This window comes from Rutidosis leptorrhynchoides, chromosome 10 (genome assembly GCF_046630445.1).
Source record: "Rutidosis leptorrhynchoides isolate AG116_Rl617_1_P2 chromosome 10, CSIRO_AGI_Rlap_v1, whole genome shotgun sequence".
Lineage (NCBI taxonomy): Eukaryota > Viridiplantae > Streptophyta > Magnoliopsida > Asterales > Asteraceae > Rutidosis > Rutidosis leptorrhynchoides.
The window spans coordinates 304,367,523-304,383,487 of record NC_092342.1 but is presented as its reverse complement, the minus strand read 5'-3'; positions in this window follow the sequence as shown (position 1 = coordinate 304,383,487).

Genomic DNA, 15,965 nt, shown 5'->3' with positions numbered 1-15,965 from the left:
CTCGCTTGTTTCTTCTTCTTCGGTTTTGCTTCGTTTTGCCAAGTTTCTAGGGATATATGATGTTCCCCTAATACGAGCCGTCGTTATCCACATTGGTTTATAAAAACCTGGTGGTTTAGAGGTTCCCGGGTCATTGTTACAACTTAAGGACTTCGGGGGTTGACGATACATATAAAGTTCATCGGGGTTGGAATTAGATTTCTCTATTTTTATGCCCTTTCCCTTATTATTTTCTTTTGCCTTTTTAAATTCAGTTGGGGTAATTTCTATAACATCATCGGAATTCTCGTCGGAATCCGATTCATCGGAGAATTGGTATTCCTCCCAATATTTTGCTTCCTTGGCGGAAACACCATTGACCATAATTAACCTTGGTCGGCTGGTTGAGGATTTTCTTTTACTTAACCGTTTTATTATTTCCCCCACCGGTTCTATTTCTTCATCCGGTTCCGATTCTTCTTCCGGTTCCGATTCTTCTTCCGGTTCCGTCTCTTCTTCCGGTTCCTCTTCGGGAACTTGTGAATCAGTCCACGAATCATTCCAATTTACATTTGACTCTTCATTATTATTAGGTGAGTCAATGGGACTTGTTCTAGAGGTAGACATCTATTACATAATATCAAACGCGTTAAGAGATTAATATATCACATAATATTCACATGTTAAAAATATATAGTTTCCAACAAAATTTGTTAAGCAATCATTTTTCAAGTAAACACGGTCGAAGTCCAGACTCACTAATGCATCCTAACAAACTCGATAAGACACACTAATGCAAAATTCTGGTTCTCTAAGACCAACGCTCGGATACCAACTGAAATGTCCCGTTCTTATTGATTAAAAACGTTCCATATTAATTGATTTCGTTGCGAGGTTTTGACCTCTATATGAGACGTTTTTCAAAGACTGCATTCATTTTTAAACAAACCATAACCTTTATTTCATCAATAAAGGTTTAAAAAGCTTTACGTAGATTATCAAATAATGATAATCTAAAATATCCTGTTTACACACGACCATTACATAATGGTTTACAATACAAATATGTTACAACAAAATAAGTTTCTTGAATGCAGTTTTTACACAATATCATACAAGCATGGACTCCAAATCTTGTCCTTATTTAAGTATGCGACAGCGGAAGCTCTTAATAATCACCTGAGAATAAACATGCTTAAAACGTCAACAAAAATGTTGGTGAGTTATAGGTTTAACCTATATATATCAAATCGTAACAATAGACCACAAGATTTCATATTTCAATACACATCCCATACATAGAGATAAAAATCATTCATATGGTGAACACCTGGTAACCGACAATAACAAGATGCATATATAAGAATATCCCCATCATTCCGGGACACCCTTCGGATATGATATAAATTTCGAAGTACTAAAGCATCCGGTACTTTGGATGGGGTTTGTTAGGCCCAATAGATCTATCTTTAGGATTCGCGTCAATTAGGGTGTCTGTTCCCTAATTCTTAGATTACCAGACTTAATAAAAAGGGGCATATTCGATTTCGATAATTCAACCATAGAATGTAGTTTCACGTACTTGTGTCTATTTTGTAAATCATTTATAAAACCTGCATGTATTCTCATCCCAAAAATATTAGATTTTAAAAGTGGGACTATAACTCACTTTCACAGATTTTTACTTCGTCGGGAAGTAAGACTTGGCCACTGGTTGATTCACGAACCTATAACAATATATACATATATATCAAAGTATGTTCAAAATATATTTACAACACTTTTAATATAGTTTGATGTTTTAAGTTTATTAAGTCAGCTGTCCTCGTTAGTAACCTACAACTAGTTGTCCACAGTTAGATGTACAGAAATAAATCGATAAATATTATCTTGAATCAATCCACGACCCAGTGTATACGTATCTCAGTATTGATCACAACTCAAACTATATATATTTTGGAATCAACCTCAACCCTGTATAGCTAACTCCAACATTCACATATAGAGTGTCTATGGTTGTTCCGAAATATATATAGATGTGTCGACATGATAGGTCGAAACATTGTATACGTGTCTATGGTATCTCAAGATTACATAATATATAATACAAGTTGATTAAGTTATGGTTGGAATAGATTTGTTACCAATTTTCACGTAGCTAAAATGAGAAAAATTATCCAATCTTGTTTTACCCATAACTTCTTCATTTTAAATCCGTTTTGAGTGAATCAAATTGCTATGGTTTCATATTGAACTCTATTTTATGAATCTAAACAAAAAAAGTATAGGTTTCTAGTCGGAAAAATAAGTTACAAGTCGTTTTTGTAAAGGTAGTCATTTCAGTCGAAAGAACGACGTCTAGATGACCATTTTAGAAAACATACTTCCACTTTGAGTTTAACCATAATTTTTGGATATAGTTTCATGTTCATAATAAAAATCATTTTCTCAGAATAACAACTTTTAAATCAAAGTTTATCATAGTTTTTAATTAACTAACCCAAAACAGCCCGCGGTGTTACTACGACGGCGTAAATCCGGTTTTACGGTGTTTTTCGTGTTTCCAGGTTTTAAATCATTAAGTTAGCATATCATATAGATATAGAACATGTGTTTAGTTGATTTTAAAAGTCAAGTTAGAAGGATTAACTTTTGTTTGCGAACAAGTTTAGAATTAACTAAACTATGTTCTAGTGATTACAAGTTTAAACCTTCGAATAAGATAGCTTTATATGTATGAATCGAATGATGTTATGAACATCATTACTACCTTAAGTTCCTTGGATGAACCTACTGGAAAAGAGAAAAATGGATCTAGCTTCAATGGATCCTTGGATGGCTCAAAGTTCTTGAAGCAAAATCATGACACGAAAACAAGTTCAAGTAAGATCATCACTTGAAATAAGATTGTTATAGTTATAGAAATTGAACCAAAGTTTGAATATGATTATTACCTTGTATTAGAATGATAACCTACTGTAAGAAACAAAGATTTCTTGAGGTTGGATGATCACCTTACAAGATTGGAAGTGAGCTAGCAAACTTGAAAGTATTCTTGATTTTATGAAACTAGAACTTTTGGAATTTATGAAGAACACTTAGAACTTGAAGATAGAACTTGAGAGAGTTCAATTAGATGAAGAAAATTGAAGAATGAAAGTGTTTGTAGGTGTTTTTGGTCGTTGGTGTATGGATTAGATATAAAGGATATGTAATTTTGTTTTCATGTAAATAAGTCATGAATGATTACTCATATTTTTGTAATCTTATGAGATATTTCATGCTAGTTGCCAAATGATGGTTCCCACATGTGTTAGGTGACTCACATGGGCTGCTAAGAGCTGATCATTGGAGTGTATATACCAATAGTACATACATCTAAAAGCTGTGTATTGTACGAGTACGAATACGGGTGCATACGAGTAGAATTGTTGATGAAACTGAACGAGAATGTAATTTTAAGCATTTTTGTTAAGTAGAAGTATTTTGATAAGTGTATTGAAGTCTTTCAAAAGTGTATAAATACATATTAAAACACTACATGTATATACATTTTAACTGAGTCGTTAAGTCATCGTTAGTCGTTACATGTAAGTGTTGTTTTGAAACCTTTAGGTTAACGATCTTGTTAAATGTTGTTAACCCAATGTTTATAATATCAAAAGAGATTTTAAATTATTATATTATCATGATATTATGATGTACGAATATCTCTTAATATGATATATATACATTAAATGTCGTTACAACGATAAACGTTACATATATGTCTCGTTTCAAAATCATTAAGTTAGTAGTCTTGTTTTTACATATGTAGTTCATTGTTAATATAATTAATGATATGTTTACTTATCATAATATCATGTTAACTATATATATAACCATATATATGTCATCATATAGTTTTTTTACAAGTTTTAACGTTCGTGAATCACCGGTCAACTTGGGTGGTCAATTGTCTATATGAAACCTATTTCAATTAATCAAGTCTTAACAAGTTTGATTGCTTAACATGTTGGAAACATTTAATCATGTAAACATCAATCTCAATTAATATATATAAACATGGAAAAGTTCGGGTCACTACACATATTGGGTCAGGTTGACTTTTGAGATGACTTTTGTTAACTTTTGCATGTCGGTCTCGAGCATTAGGATTGTGATACACTATGACCCGACCTATCTTATTAGACATGTATTGACCAACATATGTTCTCTAGGTTGAGATCTACGGTTATTTTGCATTCCGAGTTTCTGTCACATTTCGGTGAATGAATTTATGTGCTGCTAAGGTGTGTTTTATAGATCCCTTTTTAATTACTTTTACAATCTATATTTTTGGGCTGAGAATACATGCACTTTATTTTAAACGCAATGGGCACAAGTACATACTAAATTCTACACTGAGTTTGAACCAAAAATCCCTTAACCTTGGTAACTAGTAACTGCCGGTTATAAGAACTGGTGGACGCGAGTAGTTGTATATGGATCCATAGGGCTTGATATCCCCGTCCGAGCTAGAGCGCTAGCCTTTTAACGGACGTATGCTATTTGAGACGCGTACACGTTGGTTTGCGTGTATTATTAAGATGATTATACAAATGGTACAAATTATATATACGTTAAGTTTAGTTACCAGGGTGCTCAATTTCGTAGAATATTTTGATAAACGTTTCTGGATGAAACAACTGAAAACTTATGATACACCTTTATATACAAATTATGCGCACCATTAAAACTATGAACTCACCAACCTTTGTGTTGACACTTTTAAGCATGTTTATTCTCAGGTTAATAGAAGTCTTCCGCTGTTTACTTATACGTTATACAAGATATGTGCATGGAGTCATACATGCTTTATTCGAGAAAACTTTGCATTCACAAAATCATCACCATGTATCTTATTTTGACTGCATTGTCAACGGATGTATTATGGTAAACTATTATATACGGTGATTGTCTATACGTAGAGATCATCAGACGTCGAAAACTTTGGATTTATATATTCATTTATGGTGTGCCTTTTCAAAAGAATGAAATGTTTACAAAATGTATCATATAGAGGTCAAAACCTCACTATGAAATCAATGAATGATGTATTCGTCCAAGTGGATTTGGACGGGTCATCACAGTTGGCATCAGAGCTTGAGGTCATAGGGAACCAGAATTTGCATTAGTGTGTTTAACGGGTGATTGTTAGGATGCATTAGTGAGTCTGGACTATGACCGTATCTGTTTTTACCTAGTTTTGCTTATCATTTCTTGTCAGAAATTACATGCTTAACATTCTTTAGTCTAGACACGTCTTACTACAATTATTGCATAAATGGAAGTATAGACAAATCATATCTCATCATATTTATCTCAGCAGACTTTGTCTGACACTTTTCCTAAATTTTCTCCGTAAATTACGGAATCTTTTTGCTATATATACGTATTCAAGGAGATGAAGATATCATTCAGTATTCAACACTCATCTCATATCGAAAACCCTTTATCCTATCATATAATACGGATTTCTCCCTTGATTCCTCGAACTCCTCGAGCTCCGAAAGCAGTGTGACCGAAATGGAGCAACCAATTAGCCATCATCTATTCTAGATGAATTGGGGATGGGTTCGTAGCCTACTTAATCATTGGACACAAAAAGAAGGTGATCCCTTCCATCCACCACATTCCCCTCTTGGCGAAGAACCTGAAGCACTTACCGATGAACCTATTCGTCATACCATTTTCTCTCTCATCTCCAGAGTATCTCTTCATGATTATATACTATCTCAAATTTTGGATCTTATTCATCCGCTCGTCCTAACCGCCAATCATCCCGGTGTAGTAGAAGAAGTCAACGAGCTTCGCGCTCGGGTAGTGGCTTTGGAGAATATGGTGCAAAGATTACAAGCACCGACAGCATCACTAGCATCAATAGTACCACCATCATCAACACCAACAGTATCATTACCACTACCAACAACAACATCCGCATCCCACACCTCAACATCACAATCTGTAACTCGAACATCAATGTCATACGCACCATAGATACCAAGGAATACCAACAACAACAAACGATGAAGTATTGATTCATAACTTCATCGAAGAAATATTTTGCAGAGAATATGTAGTTTCTAAAAGTTTTAGAAATTACTTATTCTAGTTCTAATTGTAAACCAGATGAGTGAGCGAATAGAAATGATGAAATAAAACCCTGATCGAAATGGTGCACGATTTACAAGCAAGATCTATTTTACCAGCAGCATCAACAGTACTGTCAGCATCACCAGCACCGTCAATACCGTCAGCATCGTCAGCATCAGCAGCATCTACAACATCACAAGCTCCGCCAGATCCATAATCACCGCAAACATCATCACTAATCAACAACGCGTATATCGTATCAACGAGTTATGAAGTATTAACTTATTCCCTCTGAAGAAATTATATGTATGTATATATATATATATATATATATATATATATATATATATATATATATATATATATATATATATATATATATATATATATATATATATGAATTTTGAGATCAAAATAAATCTTTTCGTACTAAGCTATTACGTGTGAATGTTAACTACTCGGTTAGTTCATGTTATTAATATGCTATGATGTACATCCTTCGTTAATGACTTAACCATCGTTAACTATAATCTCTGCTTCAACTTAATAGATTCCATTTCATAATAAATCAAGTGTATTATTCAAATACATGTTTGATTTTACACTTTCATTTTCGATATACTTGAAACTTTCCAGAAAACATTATTCGTACCTTGCGAAGTTAGCAAGAGTTCCATAAGCACCAACATGATTCACTGAGGAAATATCAATAAAACTGAATAACGAAGTATTAATTACATTAGTGAAATACTCCGCGAAGATTATGAAATCTTTAATATTTTAGAGATTATTCACTTCTAATCCAGCCGAAAATCAAATGAGCTTAATATGATATTAACTCATTAAATCTGTATTACATCTGAAGAAAATATACATACATATATTTTCATAAAGACTGTAATGAAAATTATTTTATACAAAATGATACTTGTGAAACTTTTAACGGGTAGGTAATACCCGGGAGATATATAAAGTCACAATTAATATGTTCGATTTTGATTCAGTAAATCATCAACTATACTCACTACTTTCACAACGATATTCATTCTTTCATAGAAATCAAAACAACCATTCTAACCCAAATTTGATTACATATTCTGATTTTGACAAATCAGAATCCAAGTTAAGATTTAACAGAAGATATCACTCTTAGATTCCTACATCTTTTAAAGCTATACTTTGACTTCAGAATTATGCTAGGATATCACTTCTATTCATAAAACCCAGAAAAATATTTGTATCATTCAAAATTCTAGAACATCATATGTATCTTGACAATTACAATCTTCATTCAAACCCTTCGAACTCTTGAAAACACCTCGGATTTATAATCGACGATTCGGTTATGATAACTTTGAATGCTGATGAAGCAGCAAAACTGTAAATGGTCTTAATGGCCAAAAGTTTGATAATAAAGAGTGGTGTGTTGGCAAAGCTCAGAAAAGTTGAAACTGGAAAACGGATTGAGCACACCATGAAGGAGGCTATGGAAAAATCACAAAGACTAAGTCTGCCTTCAAAGAATCCAAATGATTCAGTGTCTGCTGAAGTCATTAACGAATACCTTGCTCCTGACTCTAAACTTTTACGAACAAAATCTTCTTCATCATCTTTCGATATTAGAAATTCTAAGATATCATCATATCTTTCATTATAAATATCCTCGATATTTCTGAAGATATTTTCATAATTATTCTTATCTGAAATCATTTATCTTCTCGCGTTATCTGTTTACATCACAAAGGAAACTGTTTAGTTCCTATATTCTGTAAACCTTCGAGTTTAAATTATGAATATTTTTGAAGCAGTGTTGGGAACTGAAGCATGAGTTAGTATAATATAATGACACTTGATCAACGTGATTATATTACAGTAAGTCATTCTGAGTTTTTAATGGAACGTAATAAAGGTTCACAGATCATATCCTCATCATGAACCATGTTACATAACTCTTTCATTCTATTTAACCTATAAACATATCAAGAAAAATATTTTTCTTGATGATTCGGTCTTTTTCGGATATTCTGGTAATTTGATAAATCAAATCGTGCTGTTACCTTTCCTTTCTGCTTTGTATATTATGATCATTCAAAACTCCATATCTACAAATGCTGGATTATTATTCGCTTGACTTAAAGTTGGGAAGAGAAAACAAAAGAATGAAGCTCCGAAATGAAAATGGGAGTATAAATCGCAGCAAATAGGAGAGAGCATTAACAGTGGATGTCAATTATTATAGAAAGACAGAAACAGGAATTTCGAAATATAAGGGAAGATATAAAACCCAACAACAACAACTCAGAAATTACAAACCGTGTATATCAATAAGTATTGCAACATAAAGACAGGGGAGAACTAAAAACACTATAAAACTAAAAGTATAGTAGAAGTGAATAGATTCCTCTGATGGCAGATGAAAAAAGAAGAATGACAGATATGAAAGTTAGGAGTATATCAAGAAGCAAAACTGGATGGAGCATACTGAAGAATACTTTAAAGTATGAGTTGAGGGAGGAAGAATAGAAGGTATGAGCTGTGGAAAATAAGGAAATGAAAAGGGTGGATTTATAGTGAAATATCTGACAGAGCAATCAAAACATATCATTGCATTTAACCAAAGAAGATCCTATCTCCTTAACTACCGAAGAATCAAATCTTATTACGAAGATTTTCCTCTAAATCCCTTGAAATCTGAAAATCTACCGTGACTACGTCCAAAGTTAAATCCCTATCTCAACCTTTTGTGACAGCTTCACTCTTACGTTTCACATAATCGAATCGTTTTATTTATAATATTCAATATTGATAAAACTCTATTTATCCACTTATATTCATCATAAAAACATTTTTATTGTTAGCCATAACGATCTCTATCAAATTTCGGGACAAAATTTCTTTAACGGGTAGGTACTGTGACGACCCGAAAATTTTCTACCAAATTTAAATTTAAAATTTATATGATTTTGACCGACGATTCACAAACAAATATTTGTAACTAGAGATGAATGAATATATTTTATATATATATATATATATATATATATATATATATATATATATATATATATATATATATATATATATATTTTATAATGTGATAAAAATATAATAATAACTTAGTCATAAAACGTTTAAATTTAAAATATTATTATTATATATATATATTAGGACGATGATTTTAGGAAGCAAATGACCATAACACTCAAAAGTATAAGTTACATTTTAATTAGTATACTCATTGGTGAAATAAGTCTAATTATTGATAAAGGTACACGTCGCGAAACGTAAAGTACAAGTTTTCTAAGCGTACGAAAATACGTTCGAAAAACCGGAACCGGTACTTGAGTCGAGGGTCAATGTACTGCAAATCGGTGTAAAAATTACAAATCAACTATACATGTAAATATAATATAATATTTAATTAATTCTAAAGATTAAATATATTATATATTAAAAATAATAAATAATAAGTGTCGGCAGAGATTTACAAAAGAGTGTGAGCTGTAAATGAAGCCCATGCGATCGCATGGCTTCTCCCTTTGCTTTCCATGCGATCGCATGGCAGTGAGGGACATGCAAGGTGCTATAAAGTTCGATCAAATTCTGATTCAGTTTCATTCATACAATCTCTCGATCTCTCTCTATAATTACAAGTATTATTATTATTATTATTATTATTATTATTATTATTATTATTATTATTATTATTATTATTATTATTATTATTATTATTATTATTATTAATTATATTATTATTATTAATCCTAATAATATTATTAGTAGTATAAGTATTATTATTATTAGTATTATACATAAAATAATACGACGAGGTTCTGCTCGCATATTTACAAAAATGGAATTTTCGAGAGGGATAGAGCTAAGAAAATTATGGGTTATAGCTATAGAGGTTATGGGTATTGTTCGAGGGTATAGCTCGTGAGTCAAACCTAGTGTTTATCATCTCCGTAGTGTCTACATACTTTCCTGCAATATTGAATCACAAAATTGATACGTAAACATTCATATCTTATCTTTTATATATTAATAGTGTATCCATATCTAGTGCTCGAGTATATATGTTTATGCATACTTGTATGCTTTAATTTTGTCATTAGATAATTTATGATGAATCACGAATTTGATACATATGCTACTGATATAAAGTATATGATATGCATGTTTTTGGAAAGCTGGCGAAAAATTATTAACTTTTCATTTAGAAATCGCGTGATTTCGATGAACGGATTAAAAGATATGGTCAACTGAATTATGTTTGACGTTAATTGAAATTGTGTTTGAAACTGTAAATTAATATTTAAACAACTTGTCTATGAGATTAATAAATTGGATTTTCAGATATTACTAATCGAGTAAATGAATTTCTATATAAAGCACGTCTCGTTTTGTTGAACAATTGTCAAAGTTGACTGTCTTATCATGTTTTAAAGCTTTATAAACACTATAATCTGATTTTACAAGTATTGGAAAGCTATGTGAAATAATAAAATATTTTCGATTGCCATGATAATTCAAATATAATATAGTTCCTGAAATAAATAATATTTTGATTTTGATAAACTATAAATTCGTTCAATTATCAAGACTTATACTATGATAATAAACATGTATAAATTTAAAGATCATATTGGGTCAGGTTGACTTTTGAGATGACTTTTGTTAACTTTTGCATGTCGGTCTCGAGCATTAGGATTGTGATACACTATGACCCGACCTATATTATTAGACATGTATTGACCAACATATGTTCTCTAGGTTGAGATCTACGGTTATTTTGCATTCCGAGTTTCGGTCACATTTCGGTGAATGAATTTATGTGCTGCTAAGGTGAGTTTTATAGATCTCTTTTTAATTGCTTTTGCAATCTATATTTTTGGGTTGAGAATACATGCACTTTATTTTAAACGCAATGGGCACAAGTACATACTAAATTCTACATTGAGTTTGAACCAAAAATCCCTTAACCTTGGTAACTAGTAACTGCCGGTTATAAGAACTGGTGGGCGCGAGTAGTTGTATATGGATCCATAGGGCTTGATATCCCCGTCCGAGCTAGAGCACTAGCCTTTTAACAGACGTATGATATTTGAAATGCGTACATGTTGGTTTGCGTGTATTATTAAGATGATTATACAAAGGGTACAAATTATATATACGTTAAGTTTAGTTACCAGGGTGCTCAATTTCGTAGAATATTATGATAAACGTTTCTGGATGAAACAACTAAAAACTTGTGATACGCCTTTATATACAGATTATGCGCAACATTAAAACTATGAACTCACCAACCTTTGTGTTGACACTTTTAAGCATGTTTATTCTCAGGTTAATAGAAGTCTTTCGCTGTTTGCTTATACGCTATACAAGATATGTGCATGGAGTCATACATGCTTTATTCGAGAAAACTTTGCATTCACAAAATCATCACCATGTATATTATTTTGACTGCATTGTCAACGGATGTATTACGGTAAACTATTATATACGGTGATTGTCTATATGTAGAGATCATCAGACGTCGAAAACCTTGGATTTATATATTTATTTATGGTGTGCCTTTTCAAAAGAATGCAATGTTTACAAAATGTATCATATAGAGGTCAAAACCTCACTATTAAATCAATGAATGATGTATTCGTCCAAGTGGATTTGGACGGGTCATCACAGAACTTCTGGTATGCCCCAGTCTGATCAGCTGGTGGTTAATGGTTTGGCCGAGCTGCCAGAGTCTCTGTAGACGGCACTTGGGTGATGTTTGTGTGTTAGCCTTTGTGACCTGATTAGTATGACGGTTCCTGTATACTATTGCCTGTAGTTAGTTGTACTCACTTAGCTTCATGCTAATTCCCCTCCATCTCCTCCCTACAGGTTGTTAGCTTTTGTAAATGATGCATTTTGGGGAGAAGACGGGCATGTGAATGTTATGTTTGACAGGAGTCAACTCTGATGTGATTTTAATTAGTTAAAATGTGTTCTTTTGTAATCATCATACAGTTACGTCTCTTCCGTTTAAAATATTTATTTCTTATCTTGTCACGTGACACAGGTTAGTGTAGCTGGTAATTAATTATTAAATTCTTCCGCCATGTATTCGTATTAAAAATAAATAGCGGTGTCACAAGTTGGTATCAGAGCTTAGTTTGGCAGCATGTGCATTGTGATTTAATTGCCATGTTCCCAAACTTAGTCAAGTCATGTCAAACATAACATGCTGGGGATGGGTTAAGTGAGTATTAGGACAGGTTATGCGTTAGTTGTTAGTACCAACCTGTGTTATACTAAGTCTTGGTGTGAGATGTTGTGCAGTACAGGTATGGTTGAAGATGATGGTAGTGCTGTGGCCCCCAATGCCCCCAGAATAGTCAGAGCTGCAGAGTACGGATGTATATCAGGTGAAGAACCTCGAGGATAGATGTCAAAGATGTAAGGACGGTTACCAAAAGTTAAGGGCAGATAATACATGTAAGTGAAGTAAGTTTAAGTGTACTCAGATATTGTACCTTTAGATCAGGCGACCTAGTCAGTGTCAACTGGGTGTACCATTTCTGCTTAGATGTAATCATGGTGGATAATATTTTAGTTACTGATGATGCAACCTCGACAACAGTTCGACAACCGTACTATTATCTGATACAGAAGCATTCGTCGCCAGTAGTAAAAGTAATAAAATAATGATAATTATAAAGAAAAGGATTCTGTTGGATGGAGTTGGTGTACTCGACCTATTGGGTATTCCAGGTTAAATCGATCAGTGAATTAGGAAGTTTATTGGATTTAATCAAGTAGAAGGATTAAGATGAAACGATATGGGTTCTTTGTAAAAGATGAGGAGTGACAGGCACAGGTTGTTCTACTTCGGGATATGATTCCTTCTTGCGATGTTAAATGTGGGATGTGGTATGATAAATCAGAAGGCGAAGTTGGATTCTTGCAGAGATAATATATATATATATATATATATATATATATATATATATATATATATATATATATATATATATATATATATATATATATATATATATGATTTATCAACTTATGGGACACAAAGCGTTACAGTGTTCGGCAAATCAGAGATTGAGTTCTGGGGCGGGGTCCGGGGCACAGACTTTATCAGCCAGGTGATCTTCTGCTCTTGTTGTCAGAAAGGAGAGGAGAAACTCCACAGATGATATAGTTGGAGCATGTTAGATTTTGACAGAGGCTTGTGATACATAAGACAACTTAAATGCTGGTACGTGTTTTATTACATTTTGTAATTTGTTAGTGCATATTGTAAGTCACCAATTGTGGATATGTATGCTTCATAATTGTTGTTTGATGTTGTAGTAGAAACTGTTAAATGGCCTTAGAAAAGTTTCCTGTTTAGCTGGTACATAGTGGCTTAGTTACTGTAGCGTGTTTACATGCTAGTTTAGATTTGCTACTTTTATTGTATGCAACATGTTAGATTTGTTAAGTACCATGTTTTAGGTATTGGTTAGTATGACTGATTCTGATTGGCCTGTTAGTCCGGAGTTGATCTGATACTGTTATGTGTACTTTGGTTGTATTAAATTAAGACTTGTAAGAAGTCTTTCTCTTTACCATAGACCGTTGACTGGTTGGACACACGTAGTGACCAGTAGGGACTGTTTAGGTAGTAGTTCCCTTATTTCTTGACCCGAGACTTGTACTTTAGTTTGTGACCGTATGATATGTAGTCTGTAGGTTTACAAACTGTGACTGAAACAGCAGGTGACTGGCCTAGCAGTGATATTATATGCTTGGACTTGTTGTGTGGAACCTGTAGGGTTGTCAAGTAGAACTATCTTCCTACTTTGGTTTAACATGACCTTGTGTATGGTCCTTAGAAGTTTATTGGGGGAGGCTTTCCTTATTTGGTCTCTTGAGGAGATAGAGACAGACTTTGACTTGACTTTAGATTGAATAATTGTACTGTTGACTTCAAGATAAGTGGAAGTGTCAGACGATATTTTGGGAATATTGTGGCTAGTATTTTCTTAGAGTAAATTGGTATGGTTTAACCATTATTATTTCCAACGTTAGTGAGATCTCGTTAGTTGACAGTTGTGACTATATACGTCGGGAATGTGGGCGGTGAACCGTGTGAACTCTTTAGAGAATATGTGACTTTTGACTTAGAATTGTGATTGGAACATCGTTGGAATTGCATGGTATGATTTAATATATTCCTATACTTTGAGAGTTGTGTGACATTTGTACTTGACGATTGTAATCTCCAGAGATATGAATGGTAATGATGGGGTTAGTTATTGGTTGATGATATCACGTTCTGAGGAAACTATAACTTCTTCATTTAACAGTTGTAACTGTAGAGGATTTGAGTAGAAATGTCAGGATTTACCAGTGTGTTTGCAAAAGTGGATCAATTGGGTAAATTTGAACAGTGTGATTGTGACAGGTGCGTTAGTATACCGAGATAGTTGTAATCAGGTGATCCAGTTAGAAACTTTACGTTAGAATAAATTTGTATTAGTGGATTGTAACTTTCAGTGACCAGAGGAACATACTGTGATAGATTTACAGATTTGATTAGGGTCTTGCTCCGAAATACTCGAAATGAAAAAATAATTTAGGATGATGTATTACGTCTGGCCAACAAAAATACATCATGGTAAATCATGCAGTAGTTTCGGGAGTCGGAGGAGACGTAGCAAGTGACGAATAAGATGATAATTGATGTTTGGTATATATATAGTTTCGATGGATTGTAAACTATAGTTTGATTATGTATATATGAAATCTTTTTAAAGAAAGAAACTTGATGGATAATGATTGATATTTATTAGTGGAATTTCCTTTAATGTCGGTTTATTGCGATTTTTCAGAGGATTTTGATCAGAAGTTGACTTTCAGATTTGGTATTGATCGTTGGACTGGAATTATATATTGGTTAAACATTGTTAAATTGCAAATCTTGATAGAGTTTTAACCAAGTGATAACCTTACTGAGGTAGTGTGTGGTGTCCGATTTGTATGCTGATGTTATTTGATGGATATAACTTGTTAATAACCGTGTCATAACAGTATAAGTGGATATTCGTTAGTATAAATCATTGATGGTATGATTGAAAGTGGTTTGAGAATCGTGTTTGTAATAATTCTTATTGTTGAAGAGATGATCAGAGATATATTCTAGTCGACGGATTATTGAGTAAATATAATAATATTCTTGCGAGAATTGTGGTTAAATTCTTAAATACCGGGTTAGTAATGGGTATGTAACTATAAATTTGGGTAAGTTTAGTGAACCAGTGTCGACATTGTGGTTCAGTAATTGCGGGAATTGATTGAACAAGTGTTTTCAAGTAATGTGATGACGACGAATTGATGGTTTAGATGAATTGAATTGGAAAATTCGATGGAGTTATCTAATGGGTAATCTCATAACTTGATGATATGGTTTATATATGATGGATTAAAAGTGGATTTCCATTCGTCTTTATGATGTGTGATGTGCAATGGTCGTTCTAATGTAGAAATTTTTTTTGTGTGGAGAATTGACGGAAACCAAGATGTTAGTGATAATTGATGGGTTAAATGGTGAACAGTTACCTATGCTGGGGAAAAAGTGTGAAAATTTATTAGAATCGCTGACGGATCGATGTATTGTCTATGTGTTGTTTCCTGTTTAAAAGGAGTTTAACGGTAGATGGTATTAAACTGATGAGTTATTATCCTTATATCTTAGAACTCGGATAGAAAATGACTAGCGCAGTTTTTGGAATATGATTGACCGATGGTACTTACTTATGTGTGCAAGAGAAGAGTGTGATACTATGGTCAATAGTGTAGTAAATTGTCTGACT